The sequence below is a fragment of the Apodemus sylvaticus genome, chromosome 1 (genome assembly GCF_947179515.1).
Source record: "Apodemus sylvaticus chromosome 1, mApoSyl1.1, whole genome shotgun sequence".
Taxonomy (NCBI): Eukaryota; Metazoa; Chordata; class Mammalia; order Rodentia; family Muridae; genus Apodemus; species Apodemus sylvaticus.
In genome coordinates, this window is record NC_067472.1 from 44,025,228 (window position 1) to 44,038,444 (window position 13,217).

Consider the following 13,217-nt stretch of genomic DNA (forward strand, 5'->3'; position numbering starts at 1 on the left):
TAAGGTCTGTCTCTATGTATGGAAAGGAAAAAAGAATAGTGATTCAGGAAAAGGAGAAGCAAGCTTGCATTAAAAATAGGCTGTGTACCTGCATGTAACTCAGGGCGTTCACATGGCACTCTACGTATAGGACACTCTGGAAATGACTGAAAGCAGAATAATAGCCTCAAAGTAGTCCTTTGAAGAGCAGCAGAACCATTTTGTAAAGGAAATTTTAATAAGAAATACAACCTTTGGAAACGAGCTTAACTACCTGTGGACTTGACAGCTGAAGAGGTAGACATGCCAGCTCAGTGAGAGGATCTGTGTTCATTTTAAAAACTAAAAGCAAAACAAAGACACATTAACATTGGCATTTTTTCTTATCATTAAGGCAACATATATTAACTTGGGAAAAGTTAAAAATATAAATAAATGTAAATATAAATATAATACAGATTGTTTTAGACACTTTTCTACTGCTGTGATAAAACACCACAACCAAGGCAATATATAAAAAAAGCATTTAATTGATTTTATGGTTCCAGGTAACTAGAGGCCATCATGGAGGAGCAGCAGCTGAGAACTCACATCTGGAACTGTAAGCAAGAGGCAGAGAATATGCTGAGAATGACACTGAGTCTTTTGAAACTTTAAAACCCCTTACCCAATGACACGCTTAGTCCAACAAGGTCACACCTCTTAATCCTTCTCAAGCAGTTCCACCAACACGGGACCAAGCATTTAAACAGGTGAGATTTTATATATACATATCTGTACACACAAAAGGATTTTGAGTGGAACTGGAGAGCATGTGATACCAAATAGAACCTGTCCCAAGTCACAGGAAGAGGTCATATCTTTTTGAGTTGTTGGATTAATGGGTACCATACACCTCTTAAAAATGTTATAGGTTATTGCCAAAGCTATTGGTTACCGTCTACAATCTGATAGGAGGACCCTGTTGCTGAAGATATCACATAGCTATGCCACTGAAAATGAGCTGGCACTCAACTAGAAGCTTCATTGCTATTGGCTAACATTCACTGGGCTGCTAGGTGCTATATGAAATATTAGAGACGAAAAATTAATTATCAATATCACCCATCTATGAACTCTGCACGCTACAATAGCTGTCTGCCTGCAGGATATGTCTACAGGTGCAACAATGGCATTACTTTATGGCAGTAGCCAACCACTTTTAAACAGTGGTGGCGCACGCCTTTAATCCCAGCCCTTGGGAGACAGAGGCAGGCAGATTTCTGAGTTAAACACTGCTTTTTAAGGTCCACTCCATGTGTGGAACCCGTACCTGACACTGTAATGAAGACAAGAACCCGGGACTAGATAGTGAATGACTCCTAGAAGAAAACTTACTACTGCCCCTGCCTCTCCTCTCCCCGTGCCGGCTGGTGGTCGTTCTCGTCTCTTTGCTTCCATTGTTCATCGCAGACAATAGTTGACCCATCGATTTTCGGACCATGGCCAACCTTGATCGTACCTTCATCACCATCAAGCCAGATGGCGTGCAGGGCGGCCTGGTGGGTGAGATCAAGTGATTCGAGCAGAAGGGATTCTGCCTGGTGGTCATGAAATTCCTTCGGGCTTCTGAAGAACACCCGAAGCAGCATTACATTGACTTGAAAGATGGGCTTTTCTTCCTGGGCCTGGTGAAGCACATAAACTCAGTGCCCGTGGTAGCCATGGTCTGGGAGGGGCTCAATGTGGTGAAAACGGGCCGAGTAATGCTGGGGGAGACCAATCCAGCTGTTTCTAAACCAGGCACTGTTCGTGGGGATTTCCGCATTCAAGTTGGCAGGAACATCATTCATGGCGGCGATTCAGTGGAGAGTGCCGAGAAAGAGATCCATCTATGGTTTAAGCCTGAAGAACTGATTGACTACAAGTCTTATGCCCATGACACATGTGTCTATGAGTAGACGTGGAGAAACCAGAGTCATTTTCAGCACTGCTGATGGGTTCCTGGACACAGCTCTTCATCTCACTGACTGGATGGAGCATCTTTTCTAAAACAATAAAGACTTTGGAATTGGGCGGGGGGGGGGGGGGAGAAAACTTTTCTATAATTCTACTAAATGAACGTAGCAATAAAATGGTTACTAATGATATTTTTGTTTTGCTATCCCCTAAATTAGTGCATCAGTCAGTCTTTAGTAGAGAAGCTTCCTCTTGCAGTAAATGGGAATTAACATATAGACCCACAACTGGACAAACCACAGAGAGTGAGAGACTTTGGGGTCCTCAGCCCTGAAGTGAATGTCTTTATCACACTTCTTTCCTCAAAGTTCAAGGACCTATTTGGTTGAGGAGGTAGAAAGATTATAAGAGACAGAGATGGTGGGAAGCATCAAGGATACAAAGCTTTCCAGACACAATAGGACTATTGCACATATGAACTCACAGAGACTGGGGTAATCGGCAGAAGACCTGCACGACCTCAAACTAGACAAAATCCCAGCATAGAGAAACGGGGGGGTGGGGTAAACACAAGGACTGTATGTGAGAAGTGATTTACATTTGATAGCTGCTGGGAGAGGGGAAAACAGCTTTACTTGGAGGAGTGACAGTAGGTATATCAACCACACTCCAGAATGAGCCCTATGCTCAGGATTCGTTCATCAACACGAATTGAACTCCATTGTGTGTGTGTGTGTGTGTGTATGCACACACATGTGCTTTGTTTGTTGTGTTTTTTATTTTGAAGATTTATTTATTTTATGCATATGAGTACACTGTAGCTGTCTTCAAACACACCAGAAGAAGGCACCGGATCCCATGACAGATGGTTGTAAGCCACTATGAGGTTGCTAGGACTTGAACTCAGGACCTCTGGAAGAGCAGTCAGTGCTCTTAACCCTTAACAGTTGATCCATCTCTCCAGCCCTGTTGTGTTTGTTTTTTAAGCAAGATAAAGAACTTGGAGTTGGGTAGGCGGGGAGGGGGTGGGAAGGAATTTGATAGGTTCTGGGGAAGGTCAAAGACTAGGATCAAAATATATTGTATACAACTCTCAAAAACTAAATGAAAACATAAAAAAGAAACAAATTATCATTGATTTTTTCTTACTAATAAGGTAATATGTATTTCTTTGGAGAAAATTAAATATATAAATTAATGAAGGGTACCCATAATATCAGTTTCCCATAATAAACTTGATTAGCAATGCTGCTACCATTTTCCTGTATACTCACTGGTTTTTAATTTTTCCAATATTTTAACATTTCATTGTTGTGAGGTTTTGTTTTTCTTTGTAGAGAGAACAACACTGTACTTTAAGTGACTCTATGGTGGCTTTATGTATGGTCAACCTAGGATTTTCACATTACTGAGACGTTTTTCCTTACAGTTTTCTGTTGCCCATCACATGGCTTTCTCTTTATTTCTTATACCTAAGTACAATCTCTGGATATTATGGACTCAGTTCATGGCTATCCCAGCACACGAACTGTCCAAATGGCTTAATTAAATTATAGCACAAATGCTCCACCAAAGTGACATGCTGGGCTACATGTCTGGGGTGCAATGACTTCAGGGACAAAAGAACAGGATCGCAACAACCCAGGGGCCTGCAGAATTCTCCATGATTTTAAAAAAAGCTGGAGCTCTGAATGAAGGGATTTTTTTAGTTATCTGCCTTCACCCATGGATTCTGTTTAGTTAGTGTATGAAGTGAGCTAAGGCCACTAATAAGATGGGGGTAAAACTGAGGCTGGAGATTAACTGTGGAAGGAACTTACCCTGTTATTCTTGATTCTCATTCTGCCTAGATAGCTGAGAATTTTACTGGTTTCTTAGGGAGGAACAGTTCTGGCTGCAGGGAGATTAATGCACTAATAAAATAAAAAACATGGATTTCCTTAGCCCCACCCTCGCAGTCCTCTCAAGCAGCTGAGACAGAGGAATCTCCTGTAGTCATGTTTAGATGCAAATAGCTGTTTTGACTTTAGAAGTGCTGCGTGAGATCTGCTTTATATTTTAAACTCTTGACCTGTGATTGTTATCACATTAGAACTATGTCAATTACTATGGCTGGCTGTTATTGCATTTCTTTTAATATTATCTAGAATAGCATGTGCATTTAATAGTGGTACCTTTAAAAAAGTCTCTGATGAAGAATAATCATCCCTAACCATTTATTATATCATGGAAGTAGGTTTTTGTTTCATTTCTGTGGATAAGAAATGCTGGCATCAGAGTAGCATTCAGAGACTGTTTGCAAGAGAGATACATTGAGTTTCCAGCTCAACGAGATTTTTCAGTGCAAGAGTAACTCTACATCGTAGAAATGTGAGTGCTTTTTCTTTAGGGTGCACTTCCTGACATGATAGCTGTCTGACCTGGAAGGGCAAGTGATCAGCTGGTTTCCTCTTCTATGTTTTCTTTCACAGAGTGTTATATAGCTCCTGTGCTATTGCGTTTTGTCTGTGGGCCATAGCAGCTTCAAATAATTATTTTAATATCTGGAATTGATAAGAGCAATCTGAAAAGAAATGCTGCATTGTTTGTCTCATTTGGCCACTTAGGAAGTGATGTCTCTAATGAGATTGATCAATTGATTAAGTTGCCTGCTTCATTTTCCAAGTGAAATTCTCTTCCGGAGTACTGTACAACCCTGGCAAACTTGTACATTATACTTGCTTTTATGTCTTTGATGTTCCCATTGTACTTATTTAATGTTAAAGAGCACCATCAGAGCAGTATTTTTAGTAGGTTCTAGTTTATAAGACATTTCTGATTATTCAGTAGCTTCCAAGGCCAGTGTCTGATGTGTGTGTTTCCTTTCCCTCATATGCAAAGAACCATAAGTTTCTGGGGTAAGGAAATAAATACAATGCTTTTTCATGTAGCTTTCTTTTCACACACACGTGCATATATCTATCTCTATCTCTATCTCTATCTCTATCTCTATCTCTATCTCTATCTCTATATCTGTCTATGTCTATGTCTATGTCTGTATCTATCTCTATCTCTATCTATCTCTATCTATCTCTATCCCTATCCCTATCCCTATCCCTATCCCTATCCCTATCCCTATCCCTATCCCTATCCCTATCCCTATCCATATCCATATCTATATCTATATCTATATCTATATATCTAATCTTCTTAGCAACCCCTTCCCCTAATATCATTTTCTTTCATAGATGGATATATTTCAGAGTCTTTTTCTCAATGCTATGTTGTTTTGTGAGAAATAATAACCAAAACATGTCAGGAGAGCATCTCAGAAGGCTTGGTTTCTTATTTGCATATACAATTATTATGTTCAGAAGCTTAAAAGCTGAGATAACACAGAACCTCAGTCAATTTAGCTGAGAAACTCACGGCATTTGGTGCATTCAAAATGGTGTGCAGTTACTGTGTCCACATGGCTCTAAAATATTTACATCACCTTAAAAGAGTTCTACCTGCTAGGCAACTAAGATTTACCTGCTCTGAATCACTCGTTCTAATCACACAGGATTTGTGTTTTCTGCGTCTGACTTTTTTCACATAATATTTTCCTTCTCTCTCCCCCTTCCTTCCCCGGGCCTCCCCTCTTCTTTCAGATATTTTGGTCTTCCTTTCTCTTCCTTTCCTTTAGTACACATGTTATCCAGTGCATAGATCCTCATTGTAGGTAACATATATGGAGTTTTGCTCATCCAAGATATGTCACATCTGTCCCTGAATGATATTTCCTGGTGAAAACTGGTGCAGAGAGGCCATTATTGAGTATACAATCATTCTGAGAAGCCCAATACTAGACAAAATGATGTTACATCTGAAGCTATTATAAGAGATCTGTCAGACATAATGAGGCTACTGATATGGAGAAGGGACAGAGTGAATGCTCTCTAGAATGCTACTTGTGATACTTTAAAATAGAAAAATATAAAATTACCCATTACCATGGAACTGATTAATAGCCATAGCACATCATTAAATGTGGAATCATTCAATGATAATAAATGATGTCAAAGAATATTTGAATACTGCATGGCCTAGAGAATTTTTAACGTATTTGCTGAAGCACCACCCCACCCAAGTTTAGCTTTTAAAATTTGTTTTTACTCACTCATTTCTTTGTATGTCTGGTAACATCAGCTGGAAATAAACAGTGCAGTTAAGCTTCTGTCTCACCATCTTTATTTTTCCTAGGGGACAATTGCTTTATTAATTAATTAATTAATTAATTTTTAATTCACCTTGTTTTCCAACCACAGCTCCCATCCCCCCTCTCTTCCCAATCCTACCCTTACAAATTCCTCTCCCTATTGCCCCTTCCCCTTCTCTTCAGACAAGGGGTTCCCCTTGGGTACTACCCTACCCTGGGGAATCTAGACACATCCTCTCCCACTGAGACTCAACCAGGCAGTCCAAGTAGGGGAGCGGAATCCAGTGGCAGAGAACAAAGACTGAGATAACAGCTGTTCCTTTTGTTACGGGAACCACATGAACACCCAGCTGCACATCTGATACAAATGTGTAGGGGGTCTAGGTCCTGTTCCTGCACGCTCCCTGGTTGGTGGTCTGGTCTGTGAGCTCCTAGAATCTGGGTCATAATTGTTACTTCTCTTGGTTTCTCTTTGTCTCCCTTTGGCTTCTCCTCTGCCCTTCCATTTCTTGGTTTTTATTTGCTTCTACTATTTTTCGAAGTCATGGGTTGCTTACCTTCCTTATCTTCCAAGGCCATCTAGAATGCCTCAATTCAGTTGGCACACAAACTTGTCAGTTCAGATTTCAGGTATTTTATAATACACAGCATCCCAGAAGGTCACTGTGTTTTAGTTCCTTCAGCTTTTAGAGAGAACTGGGTGCCTGTTTGGAGCTGTTCTTGTTATCTTTTATCTCACTTCATCATCTTCCTGGAAATTCTCTACTTTGTCCTGTCTTGGATCCCTCATTTCTCTTCCCATTTGTTTTCCTTTCTCTTGGTGGAAGATGTGTAGCAACAAATTCTTGTAACAAAGTGTATCGTTCTGCAGTTTTCATAGAAAATGTGCAAGAAGGAAACGGGTTTAGAATTTGTATTCCTCAGATTCCAAAAAGTCTGTCTTCACAACCAACGGCTTGACTAGGTCCCGGATTTTAGTTAGAAAGGCATCGTGCCTCAGCCCTCAGTCTAGCTCTCATACTCCAGGTGTCTATTATTCTGGGCTCAAGGGACTTATTATTTTGGGCTCTTGGTGGATTTTTTAAAAATAAAATTTCACATGGACATCTTATTTTTTCTTTAATTTCAACTGTGAGACTATGATGGAGCTGTTGTAGTGATGTTCCCGTTTTGTTCATTTTCATTTCATTCTCTCTTTTTGACTTTTACTTCCTAAGAGACTTACTTGACTTTGATGATGTTTTACTCACATTTCTACATTATTTATTGTATTTTAAAAATATTCGATGTATTTTATTTTCTATTTGATGCATAGTTATTTTTACTTTAACCCTTTCTTTCTGTACTTTCTAAATTACTTGTTCCTCTCAACTTCTCTGTTTGTCCTTTGCCCCATCACCTTGGCTGTCTTCTCACTTTTAGCAGGGGTGCCTGGGAGCTTGGGAAAAGTCACGAGTCACTAGTGCAGCTCACCCAAGGGCCTTAGAAGAAAATCCAGCACTTTGGTTGTCAACTCTCAAGTCTAATCTTACAATGCTTTCGTTTTGGAGTGGTTCAATTTTACAAAGACACTCTCTAGTCCACTGCTTGAGCAGCTAAGGCCTGGACTTCTGGGGTTCTGGAGGTGGTCTGAGAGAGAGGGCTCAGAAGTCCCTTATTCAGCACAAAGACCTTGAGATGACCTCTTGCTTTCAGGAGAATGCTTGTTTTGAGACTTGTGTGCTAACTTCTTTTTTAAAACATTATTTATTATTTATTTATTTATGTATCTGAGTACACTGTAGCTGTCTTCAGACATACCAGAAGAGGGTCTTGGATTTCATTACAGGTGGTTGTGAGCCACCATGCAGTTGCTGGGAATTGAACTCAGGACCTCTGGAAGAGCAGCCAGTGCTCTTAGCTGCTGAGCCATCTCTCCAGCCTGTGTAAACTTCTAAATTCTTCTTAATCATACCTTTGCTTCTGTACTTCTCAGCATTATGAATATCATAGGAAATAATGATTAGACTCATAAATATTCATTCCACGTGTTCTATCCCAGCGTGTGCTAAGCAGCAGATGACGTAAGCTGAGCAAGGTCTGCATTTGTAAAACTGGAGATCACAAAAGATTTTAGTAGCATCTTGTATTATGTGCTATGTATCCCACACAGGAAAGTGCTAGAGAAATAGATTGAGTGCATGTGTTATTAAGTGGGGATCTGTAGAGTGAGTGGCAGATAATCAGGCATGGAAGGGCGGGAAAGGCAGCCCAGGGCAAAGGCCATGAGAAAGGGATTAAAATGTGCCACTAGGGAGCACAGAAGAAGGTAAGGTTAGGGCTGTGGTTAGGTCAGACCATGCAGTTCTTCAGGGAAGTTCCATCTAAGTTTGTTTGTCTTTCTGGGTCCAGGACCTTGCAGGAGGAGGAGCAATAGAGAGGGGTACAAGTGATCTAAAGGCTGAAATGGGAAAAAAAAAACAAGGCCTTAATTTAGGATTAAGGAAAGTGACAAATACAGAAGAAAAAAGATTCAGGAAGGTAAAATAACAATACAGATGAAGGAAAATGTCATAAAGTATCCTATCATTTATCTAGCTAAATTTAATAATGCATGTCAATCTGTATATACATATGTATGTATTGTTTAAATGGTATTTTCTTCTGGGTTGGCGATGTTCTCCCCAAGAGCCAACAATTTTTTAACCAAAGGTCCAACATGCAGTCCTGGGAAGTTTCCTTTTGAGTTGTTTGTCACTTGCCCTTGAATGCCTCTTCGAGGTGGAAGGCAAGGCCCTATTGCTGAAGACACCATGCTCTTCAGACATAGGACTCAGGAGAGTTGATCAGGATCTGATCTGAAAGTCTACTCCCTGAGGACTCTGACCAGAAGATACAATGCAAGCTTACAAAAGAGGGAAGAAACCAACAGACCTACTCAGCCACAAAGCCTATGCAAAAAACAATGAATAGCATGGTGATATCTCTAAGGATGCGGTGGTAACCAACAGCTCTCTAATTGGATTTAAGACCTGCTCAACAAGGGGAAATCTTGCCTGGTAATGGAAACCTAGTCAGCTATCTGGGGCTAGTGAAATCATGGATCTTGGAGAATCTGAAACCTCTACTTTATTAAACCAGTATAATTCTTAACTAAATACGTGTTTCTGCCTCGCTGCTGCAATACTGGAACCCAGCTGGTGTGCAGTTCAGGGAAGACAAAGTGCAGTCCATGCAATGTCGGGCTGTGTGCCAGCCTTGCTGCTGGGAAGTCAGAGTATAGCAGGTGGGCTGCTCAGGGGAGACAGGATGCAATCTGAGGATCTCTAGCCTGGCTGGAATGAAAGGTTTTGAGGCCTGGTCAGAACGACCAAAGTGTTACAGCTCTCTGAGGGGAAGCCAGGGTGGGGCAGGCGGCTTCTTCCACTATCATTGGAGTCTAGGCACTGGTGTCAGTAGTAACAGAAGAGGCAATGCCGGCAGTTGAAAGCACCTGGCAAGTGGTGGGGTATGACTGCAACCAACCACAAAGGGCATTGGTAGCCAAATAACTACAGGGGCAAATAACTACAGCAAGAATGGTAGGTGTAGCAGCGACACAGCGATGAATGCTTTGGGAGAGAAAAATTCTTCCCTGGAGTGCTATAACAGGTACACTCAGCCAATTCTTGGTAATGAACTCACTTCCTTTATTCCTTGACCTTACAAACATTTTGGGGGTAAGATTGGATCCAGGGGTAGATGTTTCCCATTGGTTCAATCTAAGATGTTAGGGATGCTTTTGCATAGGGAAGGGCTTCCTTCTGGTGGTGTCCTAGGCGACTGCTTGTCATGGTCCTCTAAATGGCGAGTCATGGTCACCTGTTCCTGGACAAATAGAGCCTGGTTAGGAGCTAGTTCTACTCTTACCTTTCTCAACTGTGAGACAAGCCAGGATTTGAATCTGCTTACCAGAACAAATCCAGTACCTATTTGTTAGCAAACATATAAAAGTTTAAATAGATAATAGGTTTGTCAGATGCATTTAGGTGTGTTCTGAAGAGATGCCCTTTAAGCGTGCCTCTAAAAGCCTGGATAGATAGTCATGCTAGAGGATGGAAGGTTCCTGCCAGTTTTAAGACAGGTTGCTTGGCAGAGGTCTTGTGTTCTTTGCCCTGTGACTTGAGGCAAAGTCATCTGGGTGGCCTCGAGCTACACCACTGTAAAGGTGAAATGGTTTAGCCCCTAATGACTTGGCTTGGAGCTCCCCTCCGATTTTGCTGCTATGAACATAGTGGAGCATGTATCCTTATTACCTGCTGGGGAATCCTCTGGGTATATGCCCAGGAGTGGTATAGCAGGATCCTCTGGAAGTGACATGCCCAGTTTTCTGAGGAACCGCCAGACTGATTTCCAGAGTGGTTGTACAATTTGTAACCCCACCAGCAGTGGAGGAGTGTTCCTCTTTCTCCACATCCTTGCCAACACCTGCTGTCTCCTGAGTTTTTAATCTTAGCCATTCTGACTGGTGTAAGGTGAAATCTCAGGGTTGTTTTGATTTGCATTTCCCTAATGACTAATGAAGTTGAGCAGTTTTTAAGATGCTTCTCAGCCATCCAAAGTTCTTCGGGTGAAAATTCTTTGTTTAGCTCTGTACCCCATTTTTAATAGGGTTTTTTGGCTTTCTGGGGTCTAACTTCTTGAGGTTTTTATATATATTGGATATTAGCCCTCTATCTGATATAGGATTGGTGAAGATCTTTTCCCAATTTGTTGGTTGCTGATTTGTCCTTTTGACAGGGTCCTTTGCCTTACAGAAACTTTGTAATTTTATGAGGTTCCATTTGTCTATTCTTGATCTTAGAGCATACACTATTGGTGTTCTGTTCAGGAACTTTCCCCCTGTACGGATGTCCTTAAGGGTCTTCCCCAGTTTCTTTTCTATTAGCTTCAGAGTGCCTGACTTTATGTGGAGGTCCTTAATCCATTTGGAGTTGAGCTTAGTACAAGGAGATAAGGATGGATCAATTCACATTCTTCTGCATGCTGACCTCCAGTTGAACCAGCACCATTTGTTGAAAAGGCTATCTTTTTTCATTGGATGTTTTCAGCTCCTTTGTCAAGGAGCAAGTGTCCATAGGTGTGTGGGTTCATTTCTGGATCTTCAATCTTATACCATTGATCTGCCTGCCTGTCACTGTACCAATACCATGCAGTTTTTAACACTATTGCTCTGTAGTATTGCTTGAGGTCAGGGATACTGATTCCCCCAGAATTTCTTTTGTTGTTGAGAATAGTTTTAGCTATCCTGGGTCTTCTGTTATTCCAGATGAATTTGAGAATTGCTCTTTCTAACTCTATGAAGAACTGAGTTGGGATTGAGGAAGAAATTTCTTTTTTTTAAAATTTTTTTTATTCGATATATTTTTTATTTACATTTCAAATGATTTCCCCTTTTCTAGACCCCCACTCCCATCAGCCCCCTTCCCCGAGGAAGAAATTTCTAAAGAGCTAGCAGTTTAGTTGTAGGATCAGGCTTGTAAATAGACATTTTGTATATAATTAAGAAAGTATAGTTGAGGTAGTGGGTTTTGACCTCACTTTATACTTTCCTTGTCTTTATTGATATAAATGTTAAATAATGTAAATGGTTAGGAGTTAACCAGAGTAAAGTGAGTTTAAGACTGCAGCACAGATGTTTGTCAAGGGTGGACGTTAGTTATTGCCAATGTTTAATTATTTGGCTCACTTAGGGCTTCAAAGAGTAGATGTGCATGTGCCAACCAGGCTTGTGAAACGCCAATGTCCTGTGTTTGAATTTTGGCTCTGATTATTTTATTCTTATTATTTTTATTTCCAGGCACCAATTAACACTGCTTTGCCTCTGTTTTCTCATCTGTAAGATATTGGACATGGGAATAATAGCCTTGACTTCCAGATTTTAAATTTAACGTGTCATTATACAAAAATCACTTCAAAGACAGCTGGGAATATAGGATGTGCTTGGCTCATTATTAATTGCTCCTGTTATTGCTATTTCTGTTTTGGGACTATTCTGAGGTCCTTAGGAACCTGAATTTCAAATAACCGGGCAAAGACCATTCATTTGGAAATGTATCTTCTATAGCAATATATAGCTGTGTGTAGAGAGGAAAAGCTGACTTTGAATGAGAAGTGTTGATATGGGGCTAGGGAAATAGTTCACTGCTGGAGCCTTTGATTAGGATGATTGGGCCCCAGGTTCGATTACAAGCACCAAAAATGGATAAACAAAAGTTACAAAGTCTTGACTTCATGGTTCAGGTTGGAATTGCAGCTTTCTGGTCTGTGGTTTGGGAGAGCCTTCCTCTGTGACACCGTTTCCAGCAGCCATTTCCTTAGGAAACTAAGTAAACATTTCCTTAGTTAGGATTCTTCCCCAGCATCCTAAACTAAGAGGCAGAAATCAGTTGTCTTTGTAATGTGGGGATGTTTCCCACCCCCTGTAGCCTGTAGCCTGGTGTTTTAAGTGAACTCCTTTCAAGTTGAATATACTTGTGTTTTCTGGTGTGGAAGACACAATTGGTTTTGAAGAACCAGAACAAAGATGTGAAGAACCATGGTCCATTGATAAAGACTTATTTTCTCTTACTAGAAAAAAAAAAAGTCCTGTCACCCTATCTCCTGTGCTTCTCAAAATACCCTCACTTTATTCCACAGCTCCGGTCCTTTTTATTTTCTGTCTTATATTTATATTCGGCCTAATTGGATGATTTCGCTTCCCCCTCTGATAAAAATCTAACATGCAGAATTGGAAACAAGAACGGTGATTGTTTCCTTATTAATTGTGTTATTGCTTTTTCTTAAGTCCTGTGTTAATTGGTAGCATCGTTGTGAGGTCTGCTTCCTTCCTATGTGTTAGATTATAGCAACGTGGAGTCTGGGATCTCAAATGTGACCCATCTGTGGGAGAATTAAATCACAGCAGGAAATAATTTAAATCTTTGAAAATGAGTAATTATGTCTTGCGAGAGAAAAGAGACCAAGGGGAAAAGGTAGAGAAACAATGTCTTACTGAATACTCTTCCTTAAATTGCCGAGTCCCTTTGTCCCTAAGTGGGAGGACAAGAGGCACCCAATGATTCTTTATTTCTCCACTATATTCAAATGCAATGGAATCCAA

At 40.6% G+C, this 13,217-nt stretch overlaps 1 pseudogene; it reads left to right on the top strand.

Moving 5' to 3' along the window:
- Nucleotides 1–1,460: 1,460 nt before the first annotated feature.
- Nucleotides 1,461–1,919, top strand: LOC127677789 (nucleoside diphosphate kinase B-like; annotated as a pseudogene).
- Nucleotides 1,920–13,217: the final 11,298 nt, after the last annotated feature.